Raw genomic sequence first — 17,535 nt, 5'->3', positions numbered from 1 at the left:
CAAATGCATAAAGGGCTGGAAGCATACCTTAAATGGTAGAGTGCCAGCCTAGCAAGCATTTGGGCCACAGTTCATTTCCCAGGACTGACAACAACAAAAAGGGGGGGCCAGGAGTTTGGCCTAGTGGTAGAGTGGTGCCTACCATGAATGAAAACCCAGGTTTGACTCTTTGGTACCATATATATAGAAAGAAAAAAAAAGCCAGGAGTGGTGCTGTGGCTCAAGTGGTAGTGCTCTAGCCATGAGAAAGTCCAAGGACAGTGCTCAGGCCCTGAGCCCAAGCCCAGGACTGGCAAAAAATATATATATATTTTTTTCCAACTTTCAAATAAAATTTACTATATGAATAGTAGCTCCTTATATACCAGCTCCTTTTTATTTATTTTATTTTATTTTGCCAGTCCTGGAGCTTGAACTCGGGGCTTGGGTACTGTGCCTGAGCTGCTTTTGCTCAAGCCTGGCACTTTGCCACTTGAGCCACAGCATTACTTCTGGCTTTTTCTGTTTATGTGGTACTGAGGAATTGAACCCAAAGCGTCGTGCATGCTAGGTGAGCACTCTACCACTAACCCCCATTTCCAGCTCCCTATCTCCTTTTAAAAGTACAGACAACCCATCATTCTGATCTATTCCCCAACAGTCATATCATGAATTATTTCAAAACTGTAAAAATGTCCATAAAACTTACATTATTGCTAGCTTTTACTAGAAATTTCACAGCTCCTGAAAACAAATGCAAAAGAAAACCAACAAGAAACAAAAAACCAGCAATAATTCCTCCAACAGCTTTAGACTATCTGAGTCACATTTCCAATTCTTTTTACTATGATTCCTGCAGTGAATTCCACCAGTGCACTTTAGAACTTTTGCAAATTAAGTTAGAAGTACTTGTTCACCTCAATTCATCTCTAGTGAATGGCTGTGTGGAACTCTAGATTTAAGCACAACTGCATTACTGTTCTCTGATTTGTGTAGAATAATTCTTGGATTCATGGCCATGCCAAGATAGATGACACAGCAAAGAAACCCTTTGTTTTCAAATAAATCAGCTCTTGGCTTTAGATAATGCTATAAAGAATCTTATTCATGCAGCATACCCTAGTTAAAGTTGTAAAAGCTGAAAACGACAACAAAAACTTCCACCTCGATTGAAAAAAAAATCTTTACTTAAAGATTTTTTTCTCTATAAATTTAATAAGACCATAACATTTTCAAGGTAGAAGCAGCTTTGAGTTATTTACAGAAAAGAAAATAAAGTTATACTAAAAGTTACTTAACTTAGTGGTAGTTGTAGTACTATAGCCCAGGTCTTCTAAATACCCTAGCCAAAGTTAGTAAACATTAGGAACACCGAACAAGTTACCATCAACCAAGATTTATCAAGTATTTACATTTTTGTTGATATTAGGTTTGAATTCAGGGTAGCAAGCTCATTTGTGCTTGCTTGCTAAGCTGATGCTCTACCACTTGAGCCACTCCTCCATCCTGACCTTTTGCTGGTTATGTGGAAAGTCTCATAGACTTTGCTGCCTTGTCTGGCTTTGAACAACAGTTCTCTGGATCTCAGTTCTGAATAGCTAGTATTACAAGTTTAGGAGATACTGGCACCCAGTAGCTTTTTCTCCTAAATTAGTTTACATTAATTATACAAGGTGAGATTTCATGTGACATTACCATACATTTACAGTGTATTCCAATCAATCTCGCTCCCTCTAATACCCTCCCTTCTACTTTATTCCTTCCTCAAATAATTTCAATACATTATATTGTTCTATTTCCATATTTGCGAATGATTTAATCATGTTCATCCTGTTTCATTCTCCTTGTAAGTCCAAACTAACTTCAGTTGGTATCCATCTCTTCTTAGCAGTGTCTTTCCCCACCTTGATATCACTCTATTGTTCAACATACTTAAATGAATTTACAGAAAAAAACCAACTAGCAAAACTAACTCATAAAGAAACAGATAAGCTGAATAAATACATGTCAAGGAAAAAGATTGCATTAGTATTCAGAAAAGCTTCCCACAAAGAAAAGTGTAGGTACAATTAATTGGCTTCACTAGTAAATTCTATCAAATGTTAAAAAAAAAAAACATGTCAGTGCAGTGGCTCACACCTATAATCCTAGCTACTTAGGAATCTGAGATCTGAGGATCAAGATTCAAAACCAGCCCAGGCGATCCTTAGATTTCAGCGCCCAGCTAAGTCTCTGAGATTCTTATCTCCAATTAACAAACAGAAAACGAAGTAGTGCTGTGGCTCATGGGATAGGGTAGTAACCTTGAGCTGAAGAGCCCAGACCCACAGTTCAAGTCCCACATCAAAAAAAATTCAATCAATTCTTCACAAAATCTTGTCCTCTAACTCCCCAAAACTGAGTAAACATTTCCAGCTAATACATTGAGTATTGCTATGATACCAAAACCAAATGATGATGTCACAAAAAATACAGATGTGAATATCACAGATACAGATGCAAACATCTTCAGCAATGTACCTACAAAGTAAATCCAGAAATGACAACATTTACACTATGATCTAGTATGGTTAATGCCAGGTATGCAACATTGGTTTCATATCTGACAATCAATCATTGTTGAATACAATATTGTAACAACAAAAAACCCAAGACTAATCTCACTACATATTAATAAGACATCTGATAAGATTCAACATCCTTTACACATAAAAATATCAATAAAGTAGAAGTAGAAGGGAATTAATTCCCTGAAGCTAATAAAGGCCATATAGGATCAATTCACAGCTTATACCAGCAAAGAAAAGCTGAATGCTTTTAGGAACAAGGTAACTATTTCAGTTCTATTCAGTTTTATTCAATGTTCTAAAGGAAGTTTTAACACAGCAACAATACAACAAAAAATGTGAAGGCATCAGCTTGGTAAAAACATTTATGTTCACTTATCTGATCTTACAGAAAATTCTAAAGAATATCTCCCCAAATTATTCAACAATTAGGAGCTCAACTAAATTGAAGAATACAAGATAGATATTCAAAAATCAGTTGTATTTCATACAGTAGCAAAAATACATAAAATGGAGACAGCAATTCTACTTAAAACAGTATCAAGAAAAATAAAATGTGCCGAGCACAGTGGCTCACACCTGTAATCCTAGCTACTCAGAAGGCTGAGATATGAGGATCAAGGTTCAACGCCATCCCAGGCACAAAAGGATCTGAGACTCTTATCTCCAATTAACCTCTAGAAAATGGGAAGTGGGGCCTGGTTCAAGGGTAGGGTGGTAACCTTGAGTTGAAGAGCACAGGGATAGCGCCCAGGCCAAGTTCAAGCCCCATGACCCACCAGAAAAAAAAAAATGCTTAGAATGTTTCTTATTGTATGTTTGAGTACCAAAGCTTGAAATCAGGGCTTCAAGTTCCTGTTCAGCTTACTTACTAAAGGCTGGTACTCTACCAACTGCACCATTCCTCTAGTCTTGTTTTATGTGGGTTAACTGGATATTGAGTCTGTCAGATTTTTCTACCTAAGCTGGTTTTAAACTGTGGTCTTCCAGGTCTTGGCCTTCTGAATAGCTAGGATTATATGTGTGAGCCACTACACTGGTACCCAGCTGAAAATTTTGAATTCTTAAATTTTAACAAAAGTACAAAACTCATACATTGGAAACTACAAAGTATTGTTGAAATTAAAGCTGCATGTACACACATCAAAAGACTTAATACTCATAATAATACTAAAAATCTTCAAAGTTTAATATAATCACTGATAAAATTATTTTTTCATAAATTAATGAGCTCACACTAAAATTTATATTGAAACATGTTCAAAATAGTTAAAATAATCTTGTAAAAAGAACGAAACTAAGCTGGATACATTCAAGCTGGCCTGGAACCAAGATCCACCTGATCTTGGCCTCCCACATACCTGGGAAGACAGGCAAGTGCCCCCACTTTGATGGAGTTTTGGCTGAAAAGAGGATATCACACATTTTTGCCTAAGCTGGCCTGCAACTGAGATTTTCTGGATCTTAGCCTCCCAGGTAGACAGAAGGTCAAGCATGAGCCATGGCGTCTAGCTTTGAGGTGACTTTTAAAGAAGAGAATAAGAATAAGAAATAAAGCGAGGCATGGTAGCTAGCATGCTGGTGTCTTTCTAGCATTTAAGAGGCTGATGGCAGGAAGATCACAAATTACAAGCCAGTCTGGATTATATAGTACAACTCTGTCTCAAAACACCACACACACAAACAGGCATGCATGCGCGCACACACGCGCACACACACACACACGAGTATAAAAAATAAAATTTGTGTTTTAAAAAAGAACGAACAGAAATAAATGGTGTTAACATTAGAAGTCAGAATTGGTAGTGACCAAAAATAACAGAAATATAAAAGATAAAATTCAAAGAAAAAAATGTTCTTCATTAAAACATTGGAATATTTTATCTTATACTAAGAAAAAAAATAAAGCAGAGACTGGAGCAAAAAAAAATCAATTATATAAAAAAAGAATGTTTATTTCCCAGTAAACTAAATGATCTACTATGCATGAACACATACACTTAGTTTTTATTTTTGTCTTTTGCCAGTCCTGGGGCTTGAACTTAGGGCCTAGGCACTCACTGTTCTTGGGCTTTCTCAAGGCTAGTGCTCTACCATTTGAGTCACAACCCTGCTTATGGCTTTTTCTGTATATGTGGTATGAATGAATCGAACCCAAGGCTTCATGCATGTTAGGCAAGCATTCTACTACTAGGCCATACTCCGGCCTGACCATATATACTTAGAAGCATAAAAATAAGAAACATTTTTTTAAGTCTTCTAAAACTTTGTTAACAATGGCCCTAGCTCAAATAAGCAACAAATACAATGTTTTCAGATTTTAATTTCAGAGCCATGTTGTTGGAAAGCTGAATAAAAATGTAAATGTCTTTTCAAAAATGTCTTTGTAAATATTTATAAAAAACAAACCTTTACTCTCAGGGCAGCTTAAGTAGCTACTGTCTGGGGGGTGGGGGTGGGCTGAGATGGCTAAAGTGTTTTCAAAACATCTAGCCCAAGTACCTTTTTACAGGTAAGCTAAAGTTGGTATGCAGTCAGCTACCTGGGCCTGAACCTGTACCTCAAATTTGTGGAAGTCTCAGAAGAAACCTGACACTGCTCAACCTGTACTGTTTGTTCTCTAACTTCCAAGGATCCAGGCAGCTTCCAGGTCTCACCTACACATATTTCCATTGATGAAAATCTGTAGGGGAAAGGTTTGGAATCTTGATATACCACTTCTCAAAGCTTGTTAACCTTTGGTCTAAGGTAGCCTTTCTAGAATTCAACTTAACTGAAAAAAAAAAAAGTTGTTTTTAAAGCCAGAAACTTTGGACCTTGATGCATTGTCTAAAGGAAGCAGTGATCATGTCTGGGCCTAATCTTTCCACACTGAATATGCCATACAACCCATTCAGTGGCTAACATCTTCAACAGAGGGGGAAACAGCACAAATCCCAAAGCTGGTATGATGATATGAACAAGAAAAAATTTAAATACATTTCAAATTTATTAGTTTATACCAAGCTTAAGGAAAAACAGCTTATTATTTAAAGAAGAGGAGGTAGATGGAGATTAGTATGGATATTTTGAAAGGAATTACTAGGTATTCTCAAGGGCTCTGAAGGTTGAAACCACTCCTTCTTTAAATGTCTACCTTTCCTTCCAAACTAAAAGCCTTCTTTTTCCTTATTAAAGGCCTGTCGTTAAATGTACTACACCATGATTAGTATCTTTTTTTTTTTTGCTCAAGACTAAAATAAAGAGAATAAGATGGAGAAAGTATTCTATACTTTCTTAATGCAAGAGCTAGAAGAGGAAAAAGAAACCAAGTTATTTTGGAGGTGGGAGGAAGCCCTCAAAGGAGGCCAAGGAGGTGGTGGGTTATATAAGTGTGAGAATGCTGAAGAACTTGGGCTCAATGGTTTCCCTCATTTGTCATAATCAGTAGAAACCTTGGGCTCTACTAGCAGAGATCTGCAATAGAGCAAAACCTTGATACATAAGGCCATATAGTATGAAGCTAATTGAAAGGACCTCTAGGATATTGAAACAAAAGCCATATAACGAATGATTGTTGTCCTTAATGTACTATGTTATCTCTCATCTCCTTTGCTGTCCCTTGGGTATCTCATATTGTTACAGTATCTCACTTTGTTATCTGATATACTGAATTTATTTGTATTTGGTTATTTGAAATTTGATAGGGAAGGGGGGAAAACCAAGACGGGTGGGGGGGTGTGGGGGGGTGGGGGTGGGGGGGAGGGTAATGGGTACCAAGACATGTGAAAGGATATCAATGTATGTGAATTAATGCACCTTCTATCTGGCAAATATCATGTAACCCTTTTATTAATTACAATAAAAATATATTTAAAAAAAAGAAAAGAGAGTAGAGGAGTTAGCATAGACAGATGCCACTTGGAAAAACTGATGGTATTAGAATGTAAAGAGGGAGTTCATACTATACTAAACCCCAGGCTAAATAGAATTGTAAGAAACATCAGTGTTACCGATCGCCATCACTGGCAGCAGCTTTACTGAACGAATTACTTTAAACAATGTACTTATCATTAGGAAAATATTTCAATACATCTCAAATTCAACTGTCCTGATTTTTTTTTTTTTTGCCAGTCATGGGTCTTGAACTCAGGTCCTGGACATTGTCTCTGGCTAATTGAGCCACAGCACTTCTGCTTTTTTTTTTTTGGCAGTGAATTGGAGATAAGAGTCTCATGTTGTTTCCTGCCTGGGCTGGCTTTGAACTGAGAACCTTATATCTCAACCTCCTGAGCAGCTAGAGTTCCAGGGATAAGCCACCATCATTCAGCAGCTGTTCTGATTTCTAACAACTGTCTAACTGAACCTTTGGCTCAAATCAATTGTGCTTGTTCCTTATTGATTAAAATCAACCATGTGTGGATATTCTTATAATTTCTTAAGTGTCTTATACTTTAGAAGCACAGACAATTCAACAACTGATTGCCTTCCATTAGCTGACTGTATTATGTGGATGCGGATGGATGGGCTGGAACATCTACACCCACACCTCATCTCCTTTATGGGCAGTAATATAAATTTCCAAGAGTGTTAGCCAGGTTTGGGGTATGGCAGGTAGCCAGGAAATACACTAAAATAGCTAGTTCAAAGGCACATGGAATCTATGACGTTGGTTGGCTACTGAAGCAGTTTTCTAACTAAGAAAGCAAGCCTGTATCAGGGAAACATTTTTAAATGTATTGAAAAATTTGTATACACACACACACACACACACACACACACACACACAAAAGTTCTGGGTATGGGAGTAAGAGTTATTAAGAAGAGATATATTTGCTTTTTTTTTTTTCTGGTCCTTGGGTTTGACCTCTGAGCCTAGGTGCTGTCTCTGAGCCTCTCTGCTCAAGGCTAGCACTTGAGCAACAGTAGCACTTGTTTTTTCCTGAGGTTTTTGTTTGTTTGTTTTTGTTTTTTTAAGATTTCAAGAACTTTTCAGCCTAGACTAGCTTCAAACTGTGATCCTCAGATCTCAGTCTCTGGAGTAACTAAGATTACAGATGTGAGCCACCAGCACCCACTTTACCTTTTGTTTTTGACAATTCAGGGGCTTGAACTCAGGGCTTGAACACTGTCTCTCTGTTTGTTTGCAAGACCTGTCCTTTACCACTTAAGCCCCTGCTCCACTTCTAGCTTTTGGTTGTCAATTGAAATGAGCCTTTGCCAGGCACTGGTGCTCATAACTATACTCCCAGCTACTCAGGAGTCTGAGATTTGAGGATTAAGGTTTAAAGCTAGCCCAGGCAGGAAAGTCCCTGAGACTCTTACCTCCAATAAATTACCAAAAAACTGGAAACGGAGCTGTTGCTCAAGTGATAGAACACTAGCTTTGACAGCACCCATGCCCTGAGTTCACACTTCAGGATTGGCCCAATTGTTTGTGCACGCATGTACATATATGCGTGTGCACACACACAGAGTATCATGGACTTTTCCTGCCCAGGCTGGCCTCAAATTGGGATCCTCAAATCTCAGCCTCCTGAGTAGCTAGGATTACAGGTGTGAGGCACTGAAGCCTGGTGTTTTTGCCCAGGCTGGCTAGAACTTGGGCTCATGCAATTAGTCTCTCCAGTAGGTGAGACAACAGATACATCATTGTACCTAGCACAGTATTTATTCTCCCTTTTGTAGAATAAAAAAAGAATGTGGAAAAGTAGATATCCTAAGCTAAAGTGTTAAATGAGAAACAAAGACAAACTGCATAGAATAATTCTTGCTTTAAAAATACATTATATAAATATAGATACACAAATTTGTATAAGCAAGGGGGAAAGTCTAGGAGAATATAAAATCTTTGCAGTGGTTATCTTTGTGTGTTTGTGTGTGTGACTGAGATTTAAACTCGGGGCTTCAAGCTTCAGGAACTCTAACACTTTAGCCATGCCTGTGGCTTGAATATCTTTTTTTAAATCATATGTGCTTTTCTATTGCTTGAATCAAAAGATATACATACCTTTCTAATTAAAAATACTGTTTTCTCAAGCTCAGAAAGACACATGGTGTATATTTTTCTCTTGTAGGTGGAAAATAGATCTAAAACACAACTAAACATGATAATTTATATGGGGCTCTATGCATCTGCACAAAAACAAACTGACTTAAGAGGTGTATACATAGAGGAAGACTCCAAAGGCTTTAGTCCCTGCACAACTAAAGTACTATTTACCAAATGAATTCCCAGAAATGGAAGCATGTTTTATTTTTTCCCCTTTGTTTTAGTGGGGGGCTGGGGGGAATGGAGTCACAGGAATGGAGAGAAGAAGAGTGAATAAATGCAGTCATGATATCCAATACACACAATGTAAAAGCTGTATGAAATATTTTGTGGATCAGTAGGGAAGAGGGGAATATGGAGGAATGTCCAAGAAGCATTATATTCATAACCTCACTTATAAAATTGTAACCCTTTGTACAAACATATCAGTTCAAAAATAATGCTCAAAATATGGAATAAAAGTAAAGTAAAAATCAGGAAGTATAGAGCCAGGTGCTGGTGGCCAATGCCTGTAATCCTAACTACTCAGGAGACTGAGATCGAGTTTCAAAGCCAGCCCAGGCATGAGAAAAAGTCCATGAGAGTCTAATCTCCAATTAACCATCAGAAAACCAGAAGTGGTGCTGTAGCACAAGGGGTAAGATGGTAACCTTGAGTTGAAGAGCTCAGGGACAATGCCCAGATCCACAGTTCAAGTCCCACGACTGACCAAAAAAAAGGAAGTAAGACTTGGAAAAAATCATATTAAGTGAAGTAAACCAGACCCAAAGGAACATAGACTCCATGGTTTCCCTCATCTGTAATAATTAGTACATGTCTTGTATTCTCCTAGCAGAGGATCACAATAGCTCAAAAGCTGTGTACATAGAGGATGAGACTAAGCAAAATGAACTCTAGGATATGGAAACAAAAGGTTTATCTTTATAATTGTTGTTCGTAATGTGCTATGTGAAATTATTTCTTTCCTCTTTATTTTTCCCCCATATGGTTAATCTCATGTTGTTATGAAAGACCACCCTCCTAAGAGGAGGTCCCTCAAGTGGGAGGCCTTTCCCAAGGAACAGCGAGACCACTCAATCGGATGCAAGCAGCAAGAGGTTTTTATTCAGGGTATCGGGCGCCCGGGCAACAAAGTCTCCTAGAAGACTTTGCGCGCCAGGCTGGGGAGAGGGGTATATTTTTATAGACAGCTGAAGCAGGCTTACAGAAGCAGAGGCAGCATAGTTACAGGGTTCTGATTGGTTTATCAAGTTCCTCTTATTGATATACTGGCGACTTTCTATTTTAACACATTTCTCTAACCACAGGCCTGGCCCAACTGCCGCCCTGGTGTCACTCCATTCTTTTTACCAAACATCTGTTCCTCTTGTTTCCTGGACCCGGGTCAGATGTTGGCCCATACATTGTTCCTCTTATTGCCCCCCTATTTTTATTCTAAGACTACACTTTTATTTCTTAGTTCAGGCCTTGCAAAATGGCGTTACTAATGCTAAGCTGCTAAGTATATGATATGCTTTTAATTTGTTTATCTTTTCAGGGGGAGGGTCTTTCAGTTATTGTATCTGACTTTGTTACCTGGTATATTGTATATACATGTATTTGTTTATTTGAAATAGGGAAGGGAAGGGGAAAAACAAGATGATTGGGAGGGTGTGAGGGGAAGGGAAAGTAAGAGAAAAACATGAGAAGGGGTATCAATGTTCAAGAAGTAATGTACCCACTACAATTAAAAATGTACCCCAACAATTAAAAAATAAAAATAAGCTGGGTGCGGTGGCTCACACCTATAATCCTAGCTACTCAGGAGGATGAGATCTGAGAATCAATATTCAAAGCCAGCCCAGGTACCAAAAGGACCTGAGATTCTTATCTCCAAATTAATCTCTAAAAAACAGGAAGTGGGGCTTGCCTCAAGGGTAGGGTGGTAGCCTTGAGCTGAAGAGCTCAGAGACAGCCCCAGGCCCAGTTCAAGCCATGACCCATACAATAAATAAATAAATACATAAATTAAAAATTAAAAAACAGGAAGAGGCTGGGCACCAGTAGCTCACACCGGTAATCCTAGCTATCTGGAGGCTGAGATCTGAGAATCACAGTTCAAAGCCATCCCAGGCACAAAAGTCTGTGAGACCCTTATCTCCAATTAATCATCAGAAAACTGGAAGTGACTCAAAGAGTACAGCTGTGGGGCTGGGAGTATGGCCTACTGATAGCATGCTTGCTTAGGATGCACAAAGCCCTGGGTTCAATTCCCCAGAACCACATACATAGAAAAAACCAGAAGTGGTGCTCTACAATGTGGTTCATATTGTAGAGTGCTCAAGCCTTGAGCAAAAAAGTGTTCAAGGACAGTGCCCTGGCCCTGAGTTCAAGCCCCAGGACTGAAAAAAAAAAAAAGAGTAGAGCCTTGAGCTGAGGAACTCAGGGACAGCACCCAAGCCCAGAGTTTAAGTCCTACAACTGACAAAAAAAAAGGGGGGGGGGAACAAAAAGTTGTGCACATACAATTTTCTTGGGGAATTTAAGGATATAATTTCCAAATTCCCTTTTTACTGGTTGTGTTTATTATAATGTTCATTAGCTTGTGTAGTTTACACATACATATATATTATATATATGCCCCATAAATGCCTACATGTGTAGATACTGAGTTGTAAACCAGATGATTTTAACTTAATTTCATTATTTATTTAAAAGACAGGAAGGTAAATAACTAGAGCATGTGCTATTGGTCCCAGTAATTCCATACGGTTGAGGGAGGAGTACTACTTGAGTCCAAGAATTCAAGGCTAACCAGTACCACAGTGAAACCTCCTTAAAATAAATAAATAAGAGTTATAAAGTTTCTTCTCATTTGCAAACTCAAGCAAGCACATTAGTTAGTCCTAGTAAAGTACTGTGACACTTGAAGAAATTTCACCCAGAAATCTGTGGATTAATCCCTCAGTAAGACCCATTTTTAAAAATATGAAGTAATTTTGTAATATGAAGTTCATTTTATCTGAAGAGAACAAAATGTTTTGTATTGGCTAACAGCAATTTATCAGGAAACTGAATGGAGAATCATGCTCATTACCATGTGCACATACAGTTGTTTCTTCAAAATCACAGAACAAAATCCATGAAAAGAATGACATTATCTCAACAATAAAAGTGTTTAGAAAGATACAAAAATCTAGGCCATTACTTAACCAAAAACCTGTCAAATCACTTACTCTTAAGATAAAGGCCACTAAACCTCTCTAAATTACCTGCAAAAAAATAATAATCTTACTCAGTAACCTAAAAAGTTTCATTTTTCTTTTCCTTTCCTTTTCTTTTTTTTCCTGTGCCAGTCCTGGGGCTTGAACTCAGAGTATAGGCTTGCCCCTGAATTCTTGTGCTTTCTACCCCTTGAACCATGACTTTACTTCCAAAGAAAGCATTGCTTATAAAAATGATTTTGTACTTGGAATACAAAGAAATTTTCCCACCAATATTTTATCATGCCAATAAAAATTCCTGGTCCTTCCCAGACTTCATTCCCATATAATTTTTTGTTTGTTGTAGGTCGTGAAACTGGAACTCTGGGCCTGAGTGCTGTCCCTGAGCTCTTCAGCTCAAGGCTACCTCCCTCTGGGCCTGGGCATTGGCCCTAAGCTCTTCAGCTGGAGGCTATCGCCCTACCCCTGGAGCCACAGCCCTACTTCTTTTCTAGTGGTAAGAGTCTCTTGGTTTTCAGTGCCTGGGCTGGCTTTGAACTTCAATCCTCAGATCTCAGGCTTCTGAGTAGCTAAGATTACAGGTGTGAGCCACCAGTGCTGGGTTCCCATATAGTTCTTCCTTTATATATGGCTCCACAATGGAAACAGCTATACTAACAGGACTTATTTTTCACTGTAAGACATAATATCTTAGTTCACTTACACACCATCTATTTTCCATCTTACCAGACATTTTGCCTACACCAGTTCCCGAATTCATTATCTCTTTCACTCCAGAAAAACAAGAATATGGTAATCTGGTTGGTGTTTTCTGAAATAGAATCTTTCTCAATAGACCAGGCTAACATGGAACTCAGATCCTTCAGCCTCAGATTCCTCAGTGGAATCACAGTATTGTGATGCTATGCCCAGGTTAGTTTTAAGTAGAAGGGTAGGTACAAGGAGGTAAATTTTAAGAGATTTCTCAGGAGCCATGGCAAGAGGAAAGAGCCTGAGAAATTAGACAAGGATAAAGATATTGCACGCTTCCCTAACTCTCTCTGAAAACCTTTGGACAGATGATACTATTTTAATGGCTGGTGCTCTGAGTTGGACTTAGTATTTGATTTCACATCAGCTTCCTTGGCAACAGCAATTAACTCAAAGCTAATATTCAGCTAAAATTATGTTAATGCAGATTGTAAGACACAGGATCGGTACCGCTTAGATTCCTCACTTTTCTCCATGAAATAATTTTGGGATTGAAATGAGTACCAAAGTTCCACCATAAGGAATAGAATAGGTAAAGGAGTTGCTTGAAACAATGTAGGAACTCTGTCGGGAATAATGTGTTATATAATTTGAGTTTCGTGAATCAGCAGTTTCATTGGTAAATTAGCAAGGAAGAGAAAATATGAAGATGGGAAAAGGTAAAGTGGCTTCTGAAACAAAGCAAGTTTCAAAAGTATTTTATTCCACCCCCATGCTGCAGGTTGACAGGCAGATGACTCAGTCTGGCTTCATTAAGGATTTCTTTTAAAATCCTTAAGAAATTTCTCTAAAATCCTTAATCCTTAACGATTTCTTGCCATCCCAGCTTCCTTTTCTCCCTGAAAGCCCTTCTTGTTTTCTCAAACCAGGTAATAGACATATTCTCCTTTCTAATTGAAGGTTACTATCTAAGGATCACATAATTTAGCATACAGAGGTTTATGCCTGAGGGATATAAATAGTTGAAGATTTTTCCCTGCTTAAAAAAAAACATGCTTTATACTAAAGTAATAACAGCATTTCAAAAAAAACCCACAGTAATGTTAGATACTTCAGAAAGAAATTAAAATACTATGATCATTTGTTTGAACTTCCTCATAAATCTAAGAAGTTTAGAGATAGGTATAAGAAAGCTATCAACACAATCCCAACACTCTCAAAATCAGAGAAAAATGGTATGATGTTTGAGGAGAGGAGGAAGGGAAGCACATACCTTTTCAAATACCAGAGCTGACAAATCCTAAGAAATGAGTCAAAACAGCATTCTTGTCAGTTTTGTAGAAAAGTAATTTTATCACCCTGTTTGAAAGGAGATACTGGATCAGGCCTGGAAATCTCCCCAGCATAAATCAATTATGATGGTATTTTGAGAGGCGTGTTTTGAAAGATCAAGATATCTGAAGTCATTCATTCCACAAATGTTTATTACAGGCCTACACGTGCCCTGCCTACATGTCTACTCTATCCAAGCTCTGCCTCTCCAGCCGTGCAGTCCGCACACATCAACATTTATCTAGCTCAATTTCTTGACTGGCATAAATGGTAATTTAAAAAGGGCTACTGACATCACAGGTCTTGAGTGTGCCTCGAGATACAATGGAAACCATGGAAGTATTTGGTGTCTTTTGACTGAAATGACTTCATGAATGTCACCAATGTCTATGATCCCATAAATTATACAGAGCCTTCTTGCTTTGAAACACTTCAAACCATGATTAAATAAGGCTTATTGGATCACTTCTCAGGAAATTAAAATATATTGGAGGAAAAAAAGAACTTGGGAAGAAAGAAGACAGAGCAGGACGTGAAGATTTTTGATATTACATTTATAACCACCAGGATGACAGAAACTGTCAATCTTATCTATCCACCATTCTGGGTCTTTACCAATCTGCCATCTGGCCCCCAATGATCATTAGAAAAAGGCATTTTATTTTGGAAAAATACCTCTTCCTATATGGTCAGTATATCACAAAATGGACACCTTATGAAGAAAACTCTCCAAGCCAATGTTGCCAACAGCAACCAGCAGTAAAACCATAAAAACACTATTTATGTTAACACATGCAAACAAAAACGTTCTCTTTATAGTGCATTCCAAATTCAATCTGACGCTGCTCACATCTAAGCTGTCATATGAACTGTCAGCCCGATTAGGAACAAAGCTCCTTTGAAAAACAAAATAAGTCTCCATGCAGTGGCGGTGAAAGGAAGAGGGAAGTTAAAAGTCTCTGCAGAGTTAGCCGACTGGTGCTATGGTGGAGGACAGAAACCACCTTCCAGAGGCAGCTTGGGGGTCTGCTGCAGACCTAATCTCTACAAATGGGTCTTCCTCGAACTCCCCAAAGGGAATGAGGGGTGATGGCTGGTCTTAAGCCAAGGGAGGGTGGCGTGGAGGTGGGGGTAGAAAGCAACCCAGTCCTAAAATATGCCCTAAGAACTAACTTCCTCTAATGCTCCTAGCTTTCCGTGACATTCAGAGAACTAAAGTACACAAGGCTCTTCATGTTGAGAACCGCTCTCAGGTTAATATTTTGAGTTAAGAACGTGAGTTAATATTTATAAAGCACTCAGAAAGAGACCAGTACAAGGTGAAGAGCTAAGTGCTAGGTCAATTAAAAAGAAAAACATCACCTTCCAGCTCAGGTGGGTGAATGAGTACGTAACCGCACACGGTCTGTTTTTTTGTTTTTCCACCTCGACAAAGATTGTTTGAAATCGTGGTGCTCTGCATTCATTCCTGAGTCTCCAGGGCCGAACTCAAACCGACAGCGTTCCAAATGCACCGTGCAAAATTCAGTGAAAGAGGCGGGGTTTTGTTTGTGTGGGTTTTTAAGCTTCCAGAGAAGACTCCGTTCTCTTTCTATCTTTGCAAATAACCATCACACCTGGCTGGCTACCTTACGAGCGCTTACTCCGTGAGGGACAACGCGTGCAAAGGCAGGGAGTGCCAACCCCGGAGAACTTTGAGCCCGCGCTAGTCCGGCGACCGCAGGTGAAGGGTTCCCTCCCCGCCCCCCGCCCCGTCCGGCCCCGGCCCGCCCGGCCCCGTCCGTGGGCGCCACTTCCAGCTCCGGCCGGGTCCCCCGCCCTGCCTGCCGGCGGCCGGCTCCCCACGCTCGGGGCTGCGCACGGGTTAACGACGTGCATCCACCCACACCTCGCGGGCGCGGAGGAATCTCCAAAGCCTCATCTCCCTTCACCTCGAGGAAACAAAAGGCGCCGCGAACTCTCCACCCCCACACCCCCCACGCACACACGAGTCGCGGGTCGGGCGCGAGCACGAGTGTTCTCCTGCCGGGCACCCCGGGACACTCGCGCCGACCGCGAGGGGAGCGACGGCCCAGGCCCCGGCAGCTCCCTCGGCCAGCCCCGTCTTCCTGGCGGGCGCCCGGGGGCTCCCACAGTGTCCGGGACGTGCGCGGACCCTCCCGCCGGCCCGCCGCACACCTACCCGGCTGCGCGGGGCTGCTCAGCCGCTCCGCAGGCACCGAGCCCAGCGCACTGGCGCTTCCTCCTTCCCGGCAGGGCCGCCGGGCGCCGGCGTTTCCTCCCTGACGCGTCACGGCGGCTCCTCCCGCGGAGCGCGCGCGGGGCGGCCGAGGAGAACCGGGCGGCCCGCTGGGGAGTCCTGGGACAGGGACCACCCGAGACGCCGCGCGGTGGGGCTCTGGACGGGCACCCCAGCTCAGGCCCTCCGTCCCAGCCGCGGGCACCAGCGCCTCCGGTCCCCCCTGAGCACCGTGCGCCGTCGGCCCCCGTCACGCGGTGTGCAAAGTTCAAGAGGACGGCGGTGGGTTCCGTGTGCCGGGCGTCGCGGCGGCGGCCGAGAGCGCGGTCCCCCTCCGCCTCCGCCCCCGGGCCCCCCTCCGCCCCCGCCCCGGGGCCCCGGGCCCCCAGGCCGCGTGCGGGGAGGCGTCCGGCCGCTGGCTGAAGTTGACCTTGGTTTGTGCGGGGTGAGCCGGACTGCTTGACCGCCTGAGGGCTTGAGAGACGTCCCAGATGGGCCTGGAGCCAAATCCTTGAGCAGAACCGCGAAGGCTTCCCTCGGCATCATTTGAGGGGCGGGGGTCAGTTTTCTCCTATTTTCATCACCAGTGTTGTGACCTTCGCGTTGGTAGGCCGAGGAAAGTGGTCACAACTTTGGCAGATCCTGTGTACAGAGAATTTTTTCTTTATATATTTATATATAAAGGAATGTGTGTGTGTATATATATATATATTTCCATATCAGATTCCTTCCCTCCCCGTCTTCTATGCCCATTCATCTCCATCCAAATCAAGAGGCCAGTCTTTACGGATTCTTAGTCTTCCCTGTTTGACTGCAGGAGCTGAGTTTTAAGCCCTATTCAAGAACTGAACAACTAAGAATTATATGATTGGGTGTGGAGCACAGTGCTTAAGATTTTGAGGTACAGCCGGGCGCGGTGGCTCACGCCTGTGATCCTAACTACTCGGGAGGCTGAGATCTGAGGATGGAGGTTCAAAGCCAGCCTGGGCACTAAAGTCCAGGAGACTCTTAACCTGTAATTAATTAACCACTGGAAAACCAGAAGTAGCTCTGTGGCGCAAGGGGTAGGGATAACGCCCAGGCCCAGAGTTTAAGTCCCACTCTGCACTCCTTGAGATCGACCCCACAACCACTTAACACTCCCATGTGCATGGGCTTCAGATTTTGAAGGCATGATCTCTACTCAAGTCATACCATTCCAGAACATTTGCTACAAATCTACAAACTGTTAAAAATAGAGGAACCGAGATCTAACAGTGACTTCCTAAATTCAAAGAACATTTCCTTATATTTTAAAATAATATTCGAATAGTTAGTCCCCCATGTGTGAACATAAAAATATTCCTTTATTTTTGTTTATACCCACAGTGTGACTTTTTCTTCTCCAAAAAAAGGCTTATGAAGCCAAATACTTTTTATATTTTTAAAGCATAATAATCCTGCAGAACTTTCTAAACAATAGTTTTCAGTGACACTGGGAAATGGATGTGATAG

At 41.0% G+C, this 17,535-nt stretch overlaps 1 protein-coding gene across 1 annotated transcript in view; it reads right to left on the bottom strand.

The window, feature by feature from the left end:
* The window catches only part of Sgk3 (serum/glucocorticoid regulated kinase family member 3), a 97,223-nt gene extending 81,124 nt beyond the window's left edge, over positions 1-16,099 (bottom strand). The window contains exon 1 of the mRNA XM_090338904.1: positions 15,985-16,099. The gene's annotated coding sequence lies outside the window, so the exon portion shown is untranslated. The remainder of the gene's footprint in view (positions 1-15,984) is intronic.
* Positions 16,100-17,535: the final 1,436 nt, after the last annotated feature.

This window comes from Megascapheus bottae, chromosome 9, assembly GCF_031878675.1.
Source record: "Megascapheus bottae isolate mThoBot1 chromosome 9, mThoBot2.hap1, whole genome shotgun sequence".
In the NCBI taxonomy this organism is placed as follows: domain Eukaryota; kingdom Metazoa; phylum Chordata; class Mammalia; order Rodentia; family Geomyidae; genus Megascapheus; species Megascapheus bottae.
Note: the sequence above shows the minus strand (reverse complement) of the source record. Positions and strands in the feature narration are given on the sequence as shown.